Source organism: Alligator mississippiensis, chromosome 3, assembly GCF_030867095.1.
Source record: "Alligator mississippiensis isolate rAllMis1 chromosome 3, rAllMis1, whole genome shotgun sequence".
NCBI lineage: Eukaryota > Metazoa > Chordata > Crocodylia > Alligatoridae > Alligator > Alligator mississippiensis.
The window spans coordinates 170,395,483-170,414,121 of NC_081826.1; the positions used below are offsets into that span (position 1 = coordinate 170,395,483).

General features: G+C 39.8%; 1 protein-coding gene across 5 annotated transcripts in view; it reads left to right on the top strand.

The window, feature by feature from the left end:
- Positions 1-18,639, top strand: part of LINGO2 (leucine rich repeat and Ig domain containing 2) — a 993,495-nt gene that overhangs the window by 403,677 nt on the left and 571,179 nt on the right. For all 5 annotated transcript variants that reach the window (XM_019490748.2, XM_019490749.2, XM_019490750.2 and 2 more), the window contains one exon: positions 3,345-3,417. The gene's annotated coding sequence lies outside the window, so the exon portion shown is untranslated. The remainder of the gene's footprint in view (positions 1-3,344; positions 3,418-18,639) is intronic.

Sequence of the window (18,639 nt, forward strand, 5' to 3'; positions counted from 1 at the left end):
CACAAACACGTTTGCAGCACCACATACCATACAGTCAGCTGTTCTCTGTGCTGCAAGGGTGTGTTGACTGTGTGTGTGCTACTTTGAGGAGCACATGCTTCGCAATTTGCACAGCTGAAAAGCAGAGCTGAACCACGCAGCAGCTGTCAGCCAGGCTCCACCCAGAAGGATTGCCAAAGCTGCAGCCCTGGGAGGCCCCCAGGGTCCCAGGTAAGGCTGCTGGGGCCAGCTCAGTGCTGGGCCCAGCCTCCCGTACCCCACTCAGTGTAACTTGTCACGCACCAAAGCACACGTGGCATGGGCATTCCCTGGGGACAAGTAGCTGAGATGCAAATGTGCCCTGCTGCTACTTGTCCCCAGGGAACCAAACATCTATGCTCATCTAGATGTGGCCTAGCTGTTTATCAGTCTCTCAAGGATTAGTTTATTAAGCCTGATGGAAAACAATTAATCTATTAACTATTGATGCAAAACAAGAGTATTGTGCCCTAGATATCCTTAAGAGTTCTTTCCAGCCTTTTTGTATCTATAAATGATATGTCAATACTGAGGGGATTTCCATTTCTTTAGATAATGACTTTTGGGTCAGAATAGGTTTAAGACTCTTTTCATGGTGAGGCTGTGGTGTATTACAGGCCTGTCCAACTGGCAGCCCAGGGCCTGCATCAAGCTCCCATGTGGCCCCCATGTTCCCATTTGATGTGTCATTCTTTCCATTGCTCCAGTAGCTGCTGCTGAAGTCTCAGTGTTTCCCCTCCCTCATCCAACTTCTGTATTTCACAACAATAACTATTTTCCGAATGTTGGAGTGGGAAACAATTTCACACTTCCGTTGCATTATTAATATGTTCAGTAGTGCTTGAATGTATGTTATTTGCAACACAATCTGAAAGCTATGTTATTCTGATTCATTATCTAAATCACCACCCTCATATTTTCATTGAGAACTATACAAACTGTACATGGAGTAAAGAGATTAAGAAGTGGCGCTTTTGCTATTAGCTCCAACTGGTTATTCTATATACTTTGGTTTTGGTTACTACCGGAAATACTGGCAAATATCATTCTATAAAGCTGCATGCATTTATCCCCAAAGTCCTCAAACCACACCTATTTCCTTATTTCTCTATATACAGCCCCACAAAAAAACTTCTCAAAGCCACCATTGCACTGGTAGGTAAAGAACCTAGTTGACTTTGTATGCGTTTCAAAGTAACAAATTAACTTGTTGGGATACCTGATATGTTTGTAATCTCTGGTCTTATAGATACCCTACCATAAATCAACAAAATGAAAACACAGGGTGAGAATTAAGACTGATAGTAGAACTTCTAACTATTTCTAAATTTTCATGTTGTATATAATAAGTAGATGATAAGTATACTAATATTTCATATAATATGTATAATAATGTTGCTTTGATTTCACATTTGCTTTTAATGCATATGAAACAACATTTTTCTCTCTCTGTAATCAGTGGTTTCTTTGGTTTGATTTTCAAAGAAATGTCAACAGTATGAAATATTTTGCTTCTGCAAAAGGCAAAGAGCCTTTTATGTTAAGCAGCTTTTGGCTATTTGGGCCAAAAGTATTTGGATTTTCCATGGTACTTTTATATTAATTTAGTTGTATGATCTGGGTATGATAAATTTAATCCCAATTCCCAAACATTGTACGTCCTTCCATGCTATACATGCTCCCTGCCCACCCAGATGTTCAAAGGATGCCATGGGCAACACAGCAGCAGGGACCAGTCAGCTGATAGGCTGCTGATGTGTCAACAAGCTGATAGCAGAGGAGTACAGTTCTGCATAGGAGCCTATCAGCTGCTGGGATCACTGCAGAGCTTTCAGCCTTCCAACAGGGTTCCTCATCTTCAACTGTTTGCACTACCTGGTATACACACAGCAGCTGGAGATGGCAGACCTCCCTGCCCCAGCTGCTGGCAGTGCAGACAGCTGGGAATTGGGGCCATCTGCCTGCCTTTAATCGTGCCATCAATGTAATGTCTGCCAGGGCCCTGAAAGGCATAGAGGATATATGATGATCAAGGCTGTAGAGTTAAAGAGAATGTGACATTTACTTCATAGTTTGTATGCACCAAGATAGAAATAGCTATTACAGGCAGATGAACATTAATAATAGCTTTTAGAAGTTAACATAAAAGGACTTGGATTGTTGTATAACCTACAGTTGTTTCACATTCGCTAAGGTTTTTATGGACATAAAAAATCATCCAGTTCAATGTTACTAAAAAATTGTGTGTGTCTCTTTCCCTCTTTGCCATCAGTTCTCTTTTGATCTTGGGCAAATTACCTTTGCATCTGATCATTGTCCCATTAAAGCTCACTTGAAATTATGGTGTAGAGCAGTGCTTCCCAAAGTTTTCTTTAGCATGACCATATTTATGGCCCAATTTCCTCAGTATGGCCCCTCATTCCCAACCCACAGCACCCACCCCCATGACCCCATCTACGTTGTGACCTCATTTGGGGTCATGACCCACAGTTTGGGAACTGCTGATGTAGAGGGAAAGGGATTTCGGGCTTCATAATATCCCCTTTTTATTTACAAGCGACCCTCGCCATTCACGGGGGATACATTCTGGAGATCCCCACGAATGGCGAAGCTCATGAATAAGGCACTGCATTCATGAACATCATTGACATTCGTGAACGCAGTACCCCTGGCAGCTTGGGGGAGGGAAGGGGCCACAGCTGCATTGGCGATGGCGGGAGCCCAGTGGTGGTGGCAGGAGCCTGGTGGTGGCAAGTGTAGAGCTCCCAAGTTGCTCCTGTAAGTGTATTTAAGATGCGAGTTCAGCATTTGTGAATATTTGAAACTGCAAATGCCAGACCTGTGAATAGCAAGGGTTTCCTGTATCTCATTTCTGAAATGGCAGGTGAGAAATTTTTTATTACCTTTGAAAAACACTTTGAGATAGGCAGATGAAGTGGTTACGTACAAAACACCATGATAGTTGGAAAACATATTACAACTGATTTACTGTTTTCATCTTATCCATCTGAAATTAAATATATTTGCTTTTCAATTTTTTTCTTTTGCTCATTTATTAAACCATAAATATATTTCTGAAGAACTACAGTATTCAGTAGACGAATGCCAGGAGGGACAGACAAACATGTACACATAATGTTTTGATTGCACACTAGCCTCTAACATCCCTTAAGGGAATGTGCACAGGTCTAAGAATTCCCTTCACTTTTTGTTTCTTCCTTGTGCAGATGCCAAGTATGATTTGTAGCCATGCTGGGGGGAAAAACCCCTCGAGTTTCGATAAAATGCTATGAGAAATCTAATTTGATCTCCCTCTTCTTTCGTAGTGAGAGAGCAACAGATTTGGAGGGCTTGGCTCTGAGCTTCCATCTTGTCTCAATGGCATATGAATCTTGCAAGGTAAAATTTCATTTAAGTGTCTACATTTTAAACTTTTTATACAGTTATTATATTATAATGTTTTTAGAAGGAGAGGGAAAGGTTTATTGTCTTTAACTCTGTCTGGTTTCATTTACCAGACATGTTAAGCCACTCATCATTTTAAGGTATAATTTTTGCATGGTTTTGAAATGCACAGGAAGTTTATGAAGTATTTGAGTGGGGTTTTCAAAATACACTGCCCTGTATGTAATGATAGCAGGGTTAAGCCACCATTGATTCTATTTGCAGTTTGACTATTTTTGTTAGGACTTCTTAGTGTGAGAGACTTGATGTCCCCCACTGCCTAAGTTTCATTGTGTACAGATTCCCATATTTCTTACTAGGTGCACCTTTTCAAATCAAGGATTTTGGTTCCAACCTTTAACTGCATTATTTTTTTATATGCAAAAAAGTATTTGTGCCTTGAGCTAAATATGCAAATTTGTAAATAAACAGATAATCCAGTTTTCTGGATTTTGTAAAGGATCTTGGAAAAAATGTTGTTGGTAATAACTAGATTTTTCTTTGCTGTAAGGCTAGTTTCATGGCAAAAACATCTCCAACTACTTGATTTCATTTTGGAGTTAAAAACAGATCAACTAGATGCACAATTAATTTGATTCTATTTTATTTTTTTGCACTACTGAGAAAATGCACTCCTGGCATCTTGATTTCAGGTTCCATCATTTTTCCTGAGACGGTGATATTTTTTCCTCAGCTTGTCTTCCCCTTAAAATAGCCCTTTCCCTCATGGTAAGAGAAGAGTTTAAAAACATCTTTTAAAAGCTCAATAAAAATGTCATCTTTTAAAACTTGCTGCTCAGCTGAAGCATCACCCCTTCCTCATTGAAGTCCTCCTTTGAGTAGCATTCTTGAAGGTAGAACCTTTAAAGTCAGCAGAATGCTTCCCAGCACCCCAGTTCCCAAGAGGGGGAGAGTATGTTGCTCCTCAGGATTTATTAACAAACTGAATCTCAGGCCTGTAGATCTTAACTTCCATATGCAATCTCAACTTCCATAATAGGAAGAGGAAAAGGCAAATCAGCCTTCACTGAGAGAAAAGCACTAATGAGAAATGTGGGTGAGAATTCTAAACAGAAAAAAATAGCATTTCCTTTCCATCACTATTTCACTTTTGGTTGAGGCTGATTAGTTTGCTCTTTAGTGTATATACTATAATTGGAGGCAGAGAATAGAGACCGAAAAAGGCATATCCCAGTATAATTTAAATAGTGTTTGTATTCCTGATGTCATTATAATTTACAGGCAGGCAGGTATTCTGGGGTTTTACTTGCACAGTAGGCAAGTATTACTGTGCTTTGCTGGTAGACAGAGGGGAAGTCATACCATGTTTGATGTTTGCCAATAGCTACTGCAGGGTGAATGAGGACAGGTGAGATCTGAACTGGTGTAACGTATATTGGCAAATTTTAATCCTTATTCTTTTAGGAGTAGCCCTCCACTAGATTGGATAAAAATGATAACAGTTTAGTAAGATGCATCCTCTCTCTACTACTTTTTACCATGGTGGGAAACTGATTACAAAAATGTGTAAAAAGTTTGTGTCCCCAAACAAGCCCTTATAGTTTCATAGTTGGTAGGGTCGGAAGGGACCTGGGAGATCATCCAGCCTGATCCCCTGCCATGGCAGGAAAAAGTACTGGGGTCAAATGACCCCGGCCAGATGTTCATCCAGCCTCCTTTTAAAGACCCCCAGGGTAGGAGCCAGCACCACTTCTTTTGGAAGTTGGTTCCAGGTCCTAGCCGCCCTGACAGTGAAATAGCACTTCCTAATGTCTAGCCTGAAACTACCCTCCACTAGCTTGTGTCTGTTGTTTCTTGTAACTTCTGGGATTGCTCAGGGGAACAGGGACTCTCCCAATGCCTGCTGGTCCCCCTTGACTAGTTTGTAGACTGCCACTAGATCCCCTCTCAGCCTTCTCTTTTGGAGGCTGAACAGGTTCAGGTCCCTCAGCCTCTCCTCGTAGGACCTGCCCTGCTGACCCCTGATCATGCAGGTGGCCCTCCTTTGGACCCTCTCCATATTGGCCACATCCCTCCTGAAGTGCAGCACCCAGAACTGGACACAGTACTCCAGCTGCGGCCTGACCAGTGTCGCATAGAGGGGGAGGATCACCTCTTTGGACCTGCTTGAGGTGCATCAGTGGATGCATGACAAGGTATGGTTGGCCTTCCTGACTGTGTCCCCACACTGTCGGCCCATGTTCATTGTGGCATCAATGATGACTCCAAGATCCTTTTCTGTCTCAACACTGATGAGAAGGGAGTTCCCCAGCCTGTAGGTGTGCTGCTGGTTCCTCCTCCCCAGGTGCATTACCCTGCACTTGTCAGTGTTGAACCCCATCCTGTTCTCTTCGTCCCACCCCTGTAACCTGTCTAGATCCGCTTGCAACCTGTTTCTTCCTACTAGCATACCTACTTCACCCCACATCTTAGTGTCATCTGCAAACTTGAACAGGGTGCTTTCTACCCCCTCGCCCAAGTCACTGATGAAGATGTTGAATAGTGTGGGTCTGAGGACCAAGCCCTGGGGAACCCCACTGCCCACATCCCTCCAGGTCGAATAAGACCCGTATAGCACTCAAACAGCAGCCTGCAGTTGCCCCCAAGTCTGAGTCCAGCTGCTTCAGTCCGGAGTCCTGGCTGAATGAGCCAGTGGGATTTCCAGTTCCACTGCGTACTCCTGTACTTCTGACTTCCACACGCACACTGCTCTCTCCTCCCCTTGCCCCAGCCTCAAGCTTCTTCTTTTTTTTTCCCTTACCCTCAGCCCCCGGAGGTTTCTGGGAGTTGAAGTCCAAATTAAGTCAGCACAGCTCTGCATATTGCCCCCTGGTTCCTCCTACTGTTACACATGTTACATTCACATTACACCAGCTGCTATTTGGTGGCAATAAGTGATGGTGGCCATGTAAAGTATGGGCTAATATTTTTATTGATACTGAAGTTCTAACTGCATGTTCAGTGCTTTAGTAGAGGCAAAGAATGACATGGTCTTTGCCCAATGTACTTGCAGTGTAAGTGTCATCTTCTGCAAACTCTTTCATATGAATCTACCTTAGAGACACCAACCAGAATAGCTACTCTCACATTCAGGGGTTTGAAAGATTAGGTTCTTAAAAAGATGGCAAAGCATGTGGGGAGTTTTGTTTTGAAGGAGCATAAATGCTGGCATGTGTTGTGTAAAGGACTGTCTATATTATGGTGTTAGTTGTTGCTGTAGCTATAGGGTGCATCTACACATGCAACTAGCAAGTTGCAATAAACTCTGGCACAGTTTGCACCAGAGTTTATTGCTCCTGAGCACAGCGTTTACACGTACTCCTGGGACTGCAGCACCTTGAGCCAGGACAGAGCATCCTTGGCTGGCAGGGTGGTAGGGGACCAGCCTGCCAGCTCAGGGCTGCTCCACCCTGGTTCACCATGCTGCAGAGGGACTGGCTGGGGCATGAGGGTACTGCAATGCAGGGCTAGGCAGCAGGCAGCCCCCACACTGTAGCACCCTTGTGCCCCAGGCAGCCCTGGTCTCACTGTCTACATGTGCATTTTGGTGCATGTAACTACTCCATGGTAGGATAGTGCTTGTCCCAGACAATACTATTTTGTGGCAATGATTTACAGTAAAACATGTGGTTTACTCCTCAATCATTGCCACAAAATAGTATTGTAAATTGCACTGCAGTGATTGCACTGTATATTGCCACTTTTTACCATTATGCAGTGTAGCTACAGTAGGGATGCTGAGAGTAATATTTAGCTCTGATTTCCACCATTTGTACACTGAACCATACTCTTTTGTTTTGCATTGCCTCTGAAAATCAGGAAGAGCTTCACTAAAATCGATGTCTGAGAGCAGAATTAAGCCAACTATACTCTTAGTAGAGAAAAACCAAAAATTCCCTTCATTATAGGATACTTGTCTCTACTTAAAAAAAACAAAATTACTAATAGCTGTACTGTACAATCTGTGATTCTTGATTAAATGATCTCAGCCAGGGGATTTGTAATCCATTTGATTAAGCTTTCTCAATAAAAACAGAGAGCTTATCTCTGAGTGACAACAGAGAAAGCCTAGTTTAAAATGAATAAAGAATAGGAGAACTGCTCTACTTTGATGCTCAGAATCTCTTGTACCTCAGACTGAAATGGAAAATTGGACTGTCACATTAAAATGACTGTAGAAATAGGCACAAAAGTGGTATGTAATTTTTTTTAAAGAACCTGTGGGCATAACAATATATTTTAAATGCTCAAGTCCTTACTGAGTAGCTTAGTCCAAGGTGTTAAGTGATGGTGGCCAAAACTTTGGGTACCTATCTTGAAAAATCCTAGAGAGGTCTTATTTTTAGAAAGCGCTAAGCACCTATGTTTTGCAAGTGAGGCTTCTTTAAGTTTATCACAAATGAGTACCAAAACCAAAAAAAATCATTAAAAAAACATTAACTTGATAATGTTAATTACAGAAAAAAGAAAAGCATTCCAGTTGTCAGTTTGTCTGGGTCTCCCAGTACATGCTGCCTGTTTTGGGTCTCTTGTCTGGAATGTGGTTTGTGCAGGACTATGCATTTTGTTGATGTATAGGAACAAGCAGTAGGAAAGTGGGATATTTTTAGTTGGTGTAGGTCATGCGTTTTGGGGTAGGTGACACTGAGGGGGAAAGCGTTTTTGATTACAACAAGGTTAACCGAGTGTTTTACCAATAGTGAAGAGTGGACAGCACTACAAATCAAAGAAATGCAAGCAGTGTGTACAGCTATGTGATGATCTAGTCCAGGGCTTGGCATACATGGAGCCATGGATTTGACAGCATTTGGTGGCGGGGGCTCTGCCCATGCTGCTTCACAGCCAGGTAGTGGAAGCTTTCGGGGTGGGGGGATGGCAATGAGAAGCAACAGAAGTGCCTGCATTAGTGCCAACCCAACTTAGACCCAAGCTGGGTCATTCCAGTGCCAGAAAATGTTGCTGGCCCCTAATCCAGTTTAATCGCTGACCCACCTCACACAGATGAATGGTTGAGTGGATTCTACAGGGTTACAAAATTGAGATTCCAGGGAGTCAGCATACAGAATCTTCCATTAAAGTGTGGACATTAACAATTTGAAAATGATGAACTATCCCTCAGTATTCATTCATTTCCACATTGCTAATGTATGCTAAAGCTGCGTCAAAATGTTCTGAGGACTATTTACCAATAATGCAGCTTAATGGCAACTGAAATTATTAAAAAATCTGAGCTGAATTGTTGAATAGATTCAGCCAGGAAAAAATAAAGAAAACTGTTTTGGAGAAGCTGAAACATTTACAGCTAGTTAGGCATTAATTGCAAGCTGTTTATAGGCTTTTACAGGAGATGCATACACAGAGAAAATAAAAAAAAAATCTGTTTTCTAATCAGTTGAGGACCCCTCAAGTTGCTGTCACAAACAATGACATATTCTATATTGTGTGTCTTACTTAAATAATGAAGTCTTTCCTTGACTCTCCTTCATGCTTTGCTTACAGCATAGCATATAGGATCCTACAAGTCCTAGCTGGTCTTATTGCTTAAGTCTTTTATTTTTGCATTTTTCAAAATAGCCCATTCCTAGCTTCGGTGTAGACATTTTATATTGAAAACTCATCATGTTACAATATTGTGCCACAACTGATTAATCACAGAATATGTGGGTAGTAAGGAAAGGAATAACTTTCTATAAAATTAGTGTCACTATAAGGGTGATACTCTTATGATAAGTTAAATGGAGACCTTATGAAGATAAGGTATGACACAATCCAAAACTGAATAAAGTGGGTTGGTTTATTCTGATATTGGAAAATGAGTTCCTATAGCTGAACATATTTTCCACTTACTGATGGGGGAAAAACTTTTTTTCTGTTCTCTGATAGCTGTTTGATGATCTCCAAAGAAATATTAAAGTTTAATATAGTATTTAATATAATGCTTATAATGTTTAATATAAATGCCTAACATTTTCCAGGTAACCACAGTTTAACACCTTGAATTCTTTTAAACAATTTGAATACATGCTTCTGTTACAACATGTAGTAATGAGTGACCCTGCAAGTTGAATAAAGGGACAGATGCCCTTAATGCTGTGGAAGAAATCAAACTGCGTTGTGGTTGTATTAGAATTGGCAGAGCCATCTAGGTTTATTTAAAGCTATACAAGTGATCACAGGGAAAGTTCTCAAAGGAACTCTGACCTCTACAAATTTACAAGTGTATTTATACTTTAGAAAGTGAGAAAAGATGCAGGGTTCAGACAAAGCAACCTTGAGAGAAACAGAAAGATGTTGGTCATTTGTTTGTCACATGTAAGCAGTTTACTTATTCAGGAAAGAAAACACTATGTTTTGGGAACAGTTATCAGCTTCTAGTTCGAAGGAGAGGAGGAAGTTAAAATCTGCACACAAAGCTTAATATATCAAGACAAAACAAGGCATGAAGGTTTTTTCTTATCTTAGAACATTTTGAAACACATAGCATCAGCATCTTTTTCTCTTCTCTTTATCTCTCTTTGTCTCTCCTCTTAATCAAGTAAGAGGCCTGGTTAAACTTATTTCCACAATGCTAAGTTTTATCTTGTTCTTGAATGTTAGACTGTTTGGGTTATATTCCTGGCTCTGCCAGGAGCTTACTGTAGATGAAATAATGGGCCCTCTACTCTTTGGTTTGAAGTAGAGCTTAGTGCAAAGCTGTGTGCTGATAAACTTTTTTAAACAAACACACTGCTTTCTGTCTCAGTTTACCCAACATGGCTCCAAGAACTTCTTAGCTTCATCATTGTATGCTGGATACTGAAGATAGCCACACCACTTATTCCCAGGCAGGCCACAGATCACTTATTCCCATGTCTGAGCACAGTCACCCTAGTATGTTAGGAGCATGATGTCCCCCTGCTATGACAGCCTTTGGTCCTGTGAAAAATCACACTCATGTCATTACTAGGTAACATCTCCATTTAACATCCATTGGATGATTGCCTAAACAGTTTTAGTCAGCTGTCAGAGAGGCTTCCCACACAGAGATGCTTAGAGACTACATTGCTCTGCATATAGCTGTTGACTTGTTTTCATCTGTCTCATGAGTATATATTCCAGTATGCTCTTTGTAGTTGTGAAATATTTCCTGTAAAAGCTGATCTTGCAATTACTTTTCTGAGCTTTTCTGTAACTGTAGATTGCAAGCAACCAGATTGTCAGATGAAACTGAACAGCAGTGCTGTTTTCTCTACTTTGTTGCACTTGGAATTTGATGAATGCTGCTGAGAAGAAGATTGATATACTTGACATTAAATGTTGAAGAAGCATTCTTGGCATTCATAGGACATACTGTTGGAGGTCACCAACTGCGGGGCAAAGAATAGAACAATTATGGGTCAATAAAACCTTGAAGAAACATTATTTGGCATGGCTGAAGTGCATCACTAAATTGGAGATGAATACAGGATAGTGCAGATGCTGTCATGGCATTTTGAAAAGGAACTATTGCTACCTAGGAGGCAGAAACAGACACCTGTCTGCAAGAAGCTAAGCTCTTAGGAAAAGGTATAAAAGTATTGGCACATACAGTATTATACCAGTCCTATCATGCTCCTAATAGAAAAAACATTCATAATTAGGAATGAATAAGTAATGATTAAAAAAGTCTGATGTAAGTAGAATATAATATATTTGTGGTAAATCTGGTGGCATTAGAGGCAGAACATTCCTGTCTCAAAGGAAGAGTCTAGGTTGGAAATTAATTTTGTCTTCCATTTTACTGGATATATATGGAGATTGCCTTTGAAATTTCTTTTCTAACTTGGGGAAGAACCCCTTCTTTGAGACTTTTCCCCTAAAAGGGAAAGTAACATAGTTTGGTTTCAGCTTCAAAGACCACTTTTATTTTAAAATGATCTGTTTGCATGCGCAGCAGCTCAAGGTATGAAATAAAAATTCAGGTTTTTTGTCACTACAGATATTTCTGCTTGCCTCATTATGATCACAGATTTGGAGACTGTTGTATGTTGCCTTTGAAAAGTTGGCCCTCTAAATAAGATTATTTACAAATAATTAGAAAATTATTCATGAGAAAATGATTTAGAAATAATTCCACATATACATACCATTTCGTACATGGTAGACTCACAATAGCGTCTATCTATTGAACCTAATGCAAACAAAAAGCTAGCTAACTAGTATCAATTTATTAAAATATATTGTCTCTATACATATGAAATAATGAAACAGGAAGCAGCAACCACATGAGTTTTATGATGTCTGTCAGATGTTAAGATCAACATTAGGCAAGCCTAAAAGGAAATCCAGGAGTTTGCTACAGGAGCTCTGTTGGTGAATTTCTGCTTATTTCCTGAGGTTTGAGGAAGGCAGGAGTTTTTATACATAACGCAGACACCAGTAGAATGCTGACAGGTTTAGGCACCTGAGTGTCAATAGTAATGGGAGAGCGTAAACTGTCTTTGCAATATCTATACTGTTTAAACTCCTGCTGCTCCTACTGCATCTTTCTGCAGCTCTGATTTTCACATATGATTGACTCCATCAACTTCCTATTTGTTGAATTTTGCGTGAATGCTAAAGATCTGACTACCAGCAGGTGTAAAGCAGCATAGCAGATGTGATTACATTTGTTTTTCACTGATTTACATCAGATGACAGTCAGAGCTTGAAGCAGTCTTGGAACTTGTAGTGGATGGAAAAGTTTTCAGTTTTAAAAGTTTTCCTAATGAAATGTGAAGTTTTTTTCTATCACTGTTTTTCGGTGGGAGACGCTATTTTTACTCGCATTTTTTTAGCATTTACTTTCCAATCAGGGCTGCCTCTTGTACCTTTTCTATTATCAAAAGAACCTAAAGTTAGCCACCCAAATTTTAAGAAAATCTTGGTATTTAACTCACAGAGACTACTTTTGAAAATTATAGCCCTGCTACTTTTATAGCCTTTATAACTCTGGCAAGTCTAAATGATTTGAATGATGAGAACATTTCATAGAATAGATGCATCAAATCTCTAGTGTGTGAAAAGGAATATGAGCAATAGTCACAAAGGGCTTGATCTTGCAATGATCTATGCAGAATTAATTTCGTAAGAATATTCAAATGAGTAACATTACTTATGTGCTTAAATGTATGCTCTTTTATACATACTGTACATTTTTTGCTGCTAGATTCACTTTATATATAGTTTCTAAAATTATAAACTGACTGTCAAAGGTGAAAAGACAATATCTGACAACAGTATCATATGTTTCTGTTCTTCTTTGTCTGTTTACTTCTAGATTTCTCACTCTGTCTAGGTAGTCCTCACATGAACACCTCATCATTACTTTCATAGTTGTTAGGGGTTGGATCAATCCTCAACACCTTTGTTAGCTTGGGATGGGTTAACCCATTTCACATATATGGAACTGAGATATAAGGTAAATCAAGTGATTTGCCTGAGGTGCCATAAGCAATCTACACCTGTCTGAACCCAGCATTAAACCCAGGTTTCCCTATTCCCCAGTTTTGTACTGTATACATTACACTGTTCTTCCACTACTTATTTAGCTTCACTTGTGATTTCTCCCTTGCAACTGAAAACTAGGTTTATTGTTTATGAAGTGTTGGAGATGTACGTAAGCATTGTAAACACATAAAATGTGAAGGTACTCTGTCCAAGGGGGAGAGGAAACCAGGAAGTGGATTTGATGGGGCTGAGAACAACAATAGTTGATGCTTTTGGCAGCAATGTTGGGATGCTCTACAGGAGGGAAGTGACCTACAAAGAGGGCCAAAAGCTTGAAGGGTAATTTTAGCATTCCTCAAAGATGATCCAGGTGTAGATTAAGGTTTTATAAGTGAAAACAGGTGATAAATACACAGAGAGGAAATAGTTATTAAAGTAGTGATACAAAGGAAGGATCAGACACATTGAAAGGGAAACTCAATATGTGGGAAAGAGGGAAAGATGACAGATTTTGAGGTGGAAATTAAAACGCAGGGGTGAGGAGGGAGAAAAAAAGCACTCTGTGGAAAGAAGAAACTTCAACATTTGGCATAGCAAATAAATCATATTAAAATCTGATCCACCTTAAATGAGAGTCTTTACCTTATGCATAGCTGCTCTATGAGTTTTCTGGACTCTGCATCTTCAGGGATTACTCTTTTGCTCTGGACGTGATCTGCTTCTGTTCCATAAGCAACAAAATATATAATTTGCTGATACCCCAGCTTTATTTCATCACATTATTGCATGCTTCAACTTTGCTGAAAAATTAATGATAGGAACTCATCTTACTAAGGGAGCATTCATTGTTCAGGAATAAATTATAAGGAAATACTTATTGTTGCTGTAGTCAGCAAAATATATATTTGGATTTAGCAGCAGGTAGATAGATAATGGCTAACAAAACTACATCCAGTGGACAATGACACATTTCTGGATTACTAAATAGTCTGCAGTCTCAAATCAAATACAGAAGTAATTGAATCTTGAAAAGAATCTTTCCTGGAAGATTTATGAGGATGGAGGATTGGTGTTATGAGCTCACTAAATAAAAGGGGACTGTAAGCCTTTCTTGTAGCTGTAGTCAGTGTCTTTAGTGGAAAGTAAGCTTTCTTTATCAACTGGCCAAATCCTGCAGGCATTCAGCACTCCTTGGGTCTGATGTTTGGATTCTACCCCTCAGTCTTAGTTGAATAGTAATGCTCTGTTTTGTGTTTTACATCCTTTCTTGATTGGTGATAGTCACTGGAAGTCTATGAAGCTGACATATACCACTTGATGACCTGGAATTATTTACTTGCCTTTACTTCAGTCTGTATTAAAAGGCTACTTAAAAACAAACAAACCAACCAACCCACCCACCCCAACTCTATGCATTTGAAATGGATCTTGCTGAAAAAGAGTAGCTTTTCTTGCAAAAATTTCCAAATGACAAATCCCCTTTGAAATGTTCTTATTGTGAAATGTGACATTTTCTATGGGAAAATTTGAGAAATGAAGTACATGAGAAAAACATCTTTTCCATGCTTATCTATTCTTTCCCACATATTACTTTTAAAAGTTGAAATATTGGTTTCTCATTAAATGAAAACATTATTTTCTCTTACTCTCTTTTTCTCACTTTCTCAGAGAATAATTAAAATAATAGGCATCTTCTTACAATTAGAAGCACTTTTTTAAAATAAAAAAATAACTGATTCATTTAGTGTGAAATATATTATTATGAGAACTTTTCATTTTAAATTATTGAGTAACTCCATATAGTAGACTTTGGCCTACAGGTAATACACAACCCTGAGTATGCGGACATTGTAGAGCATAAGAGAAGAGATGGGAGATGATTAGCTGCTTCACTTCCATCATTTATTTAAACCTCTGTCTAGGTCTTCAGAAGACTTGCACACCCTATCACACTTATTCCCTCCCTTCCCCCCTTCTTTTGTTTGTATTAGGATAGCTTTGGATTACAATGTAGTGGGTCTGACTCCTCCTTTTGGCCATTAGGAAGGTGAGTCTCCAACTGACACAAGGTCCTACTGGGGCTTCTGTTGGTGTTCCTTACAGCACCATGGAAAAACCATTTGGTTTTTTAAGAGTAGGCAGTAGAAATTAAAATAGTGATTTGTAGGAAATTTTGGTGTACCATCTTGTAGCTAGTGTTCAGGGCAGATAAAACGTCAAAGGACCAGCTCCCCAAACTAAGACACTCGGGATTCCATTGAAGCCTATGAGAAATCTGAAGTCTTTGGAGATTCTGTCCCCATCATGGCTTGGAAAAGACAGGAGAATTAAAAAAAAACACATATAGATAAATTGAGGAGAGTATGCGCCTTAATCCTGGACCACATAAATGCCTGATTAATTATGTTAATATGGGTATGGCCTACTGTATTACCAAAACACTTCTGTCTTTGTATACCTATGTGTCCTGTGCAACTACCTTTTCTCTTTTCCAGGATTACAGAACTCTCAGTTAACATATAATCTCTAAATTGCAGCAACAGTAATAGGAGTCTGTGCTACAGTTTTGAAGGTTCAGATTGTGCTGAGAACAAATAATAGGATGGTTACAGGCGTTCACAGGGTGACCATGGTTTTTTGCATACCACACCTTTTACCAAAGTTTAGCCTTCCCAAACTGGGGTGCATGTCTTAAGCAGGGAAGCTGATTTTCTCCTCAGAATAGAAGCTTGAAGACACTATAAGATGGCTTCTCCTTTTCCCTCCAACAGCTGCATGGAGATGTGGAGGGTGGAGTTCAGCAGAGCCTGATCTTGGGGGAGTACAGTGATGCAGTTGCACCCCGCTTTGATTTCTGCTTCCCCAGCCCCCAGTTTAAAATCAGCTGTCCAGCAGTAAAACCAGCAGTAGTGGTAGTAGGCAGTGCTGAGAGAGTTGGATGATTTCATGGTTCCTTCTAATGGCTCTTCATTCTATGGGTGTTAATGGTCCTCTTTTCTTTCAATTGTTTCACTAATCAGGCTATCTTTTCTTTGGCAATTTTGCTCTCTTCACTTATTTCATAGCCCTTCAGACTGTTTTTAGCTCTTTTCAGAATCCTAGATTCACCCATGGAGTCTTGTCTTCAGAAATAGCTACGGCTTTGGTTTTTAGCTGAGCAGTCAAGAGCTGCTGCCAGTTCAGCTTCAGAAAGGGTTAAACCCTTCAGAAAGGTTTAATATTTTAGCTTTCACCACAGCAGGAAAGGGAGAGTGAACTGAGCTGAAGATCAGGCTTTTTCCCTCGTCTGTGGCCTTCAGTCTGTTTAAAAAAAAAAAAAAAAAAAAAAAGTGTTCTGCTTCATTCTGCCTTTCCCAAAACATGGTTGGTTACTTTTTGCTTAATTAATTGCCATTGCAATCATAATCTGGATTTGTAATTTATTGCTCTGTAGAAATACTGAAAATGCATATGTACATCCCCCTACTCTCTTTCAAAATATATCGGTAGCATTACTACCACAGTGGTTCAGTGCATAATGGCATAATGGAAACCTTGGACCTAATGGATAATCAGTTGAAGTATTTTTGTTTTTAGTTTCACTTTCTTTTGTAAATGTTTGTGTCATGGATCCAGTCTTACAGTTAACAGAACTAACTGCTATGTATGCTGTATTTGAACAATAGATGGTGAACCTGTTACAAGTTTCACCCAAAGTAGAAAGGATAAACTGGAGCAAGGTGAAAGGATAATGATTGAGAAAAATTGACAGGAACTTCTCAGACTCAAATTCTTCTGAAATGTAAATTAAAAGTATGATCATAGCATTAAAATGATCATCCTGACAATATTAAAAGTCCGGGAAGGTTCTACTTATAGATATGACAAAATTTGAAGATGAAAAACAGGTTAATAACTTGTAACTTCGGAAACAGTAATTACAGTATGAGAACTGAGAAAATTCTATCAATGTAGATGGACTTTAGGATAACCCCTCACCCACCACCATTTCTTTCTATATTATGGTTTAGTTAAAAGTACAGTTTCAATCCTAATTTGAAGAGTAACTTCAAAAATAACTGTTTATGGTTCTGTGTTTTTCTTGTGCACACAGTTTTTCAGATTGAGTGTCTAAAGTTAGGTCCCTAAATCTTCATGCAGGTGCAGAGTGGTACTTTAAATGTCTGTGCTCAATGTGAAGATAGGTAAAACTGGTTTTTAGGTATCTGAAAATGGCAAACAATACAACTGGCAATGCTTAGTTGTTAATAGAATCCAATTCACTTCTTACTTAAAAAGGTTTAGGCTAGAGACAGACATTCAAAAAGCTTGAGCCTAAATTGATTCAATCTTTGCAGGTTAGTATAACCTGCAAAGCTTGAACTGATTTGGAGGTGGATAGATATTCCCTTTTCATTCCAGAAATGCAGGCACATGCCTGCAGTGGATCAGGCTAGAATCCGGGGTGACCACTAGAGCAGCCTTCCCTTCCCTTCCAAAGGACTGAGCTGAGGAGGGCAGGGCCAAACCCTGGCAGGATGCTCTTATTATTCCTCCACCCCCACCTGAGTAGCCCAGCAAGGAATATTTTTCACCCCTAATTCAGTGTTTATCAACCCTTTAAGAAAACAAAGCCTCTCTCCAAACTCTTCCTAAACAGCTTTTCCTAGGAAGGACATTAAGGTACCCGTTGATTAGCTCCAAAAAGCCTGTCTACCTTTGTTGTCTCCCACAGCATGCACTATAGCCAGCATGTGGTCTGCTAGCTAAGGCTGAGGTGTCTGTGTAAAGCAGAGGGGCAGGGGGAATAATCCCTGCTTAACAGGGAGAGGCTGGGCAGATACTCTGTGCTTGCAAGTTTCTGCTGGAGCTCCAGCCAGGGAGCAGAGGGTAGGGGCCAGCCCTGCTGTGGAGCAGAGAGCTCCACCCAACCCAGAGACCATGCCAGGCATTCTGGGGGACTCTGATTTATCTTAAACCAGGGACAGACATTGCATAAACCGGTTTGACCCAAGTCAGTTAAGTCTGATACTACAGTCAACCAGCTACATCTCAAACCGGTTTCAGCCATTTTCATTCCCAGCACTGGTGAATGTCTGTACATGCCACTGATGGTCTATGATCACACAGCTTAGACAGCCACATGACCATAGCCCAGGTACAGCAAACATTTGTATGCACCTTTTATGTCTAACATGTGCATTCTATTGACAGCTGTTTGATTATTTAAAACAAGAAACTTTATTATGCATGGATTACTAATTTTATTTTCAACCAAAGGAGCACAAATAATCACACAGAGGGCACTATCAATAGGACCCTGTCACCAAAATTGGAAATTCTCAGATTGGAAATTAAACCACAGAAGCAATGAATAGTACTGAGTTTGAGAATAACATGTTGTTCATCAGTCTACTGCCAGTTGACATATGTGGCAGGAAAGCTGAGTATATAACTTGAAGGTAATTATGTACTTAGCAATTGTAACAATTTAATTGATTTTGCAATATAATCTATTTTAAAAAAGCAGAACCACTGTGGAAAGTGCAATAGGCTACAGATACTAGTTTCTCCGTGCAGAAGGGTGTTTATGGCCTGGGGGGTTAAGTTCTGCCCATTCTAGTAAACGTAACCTCTTTGCAGAGCTGTTGTGTGATTGCAGTAACTTTGTGTGTCAGCTATGGTGGCTGATTACTTAAAGGGCTTAGAGAGAAGTGATGATCTCAACCATTTCTTGTCACATTTAAAGAC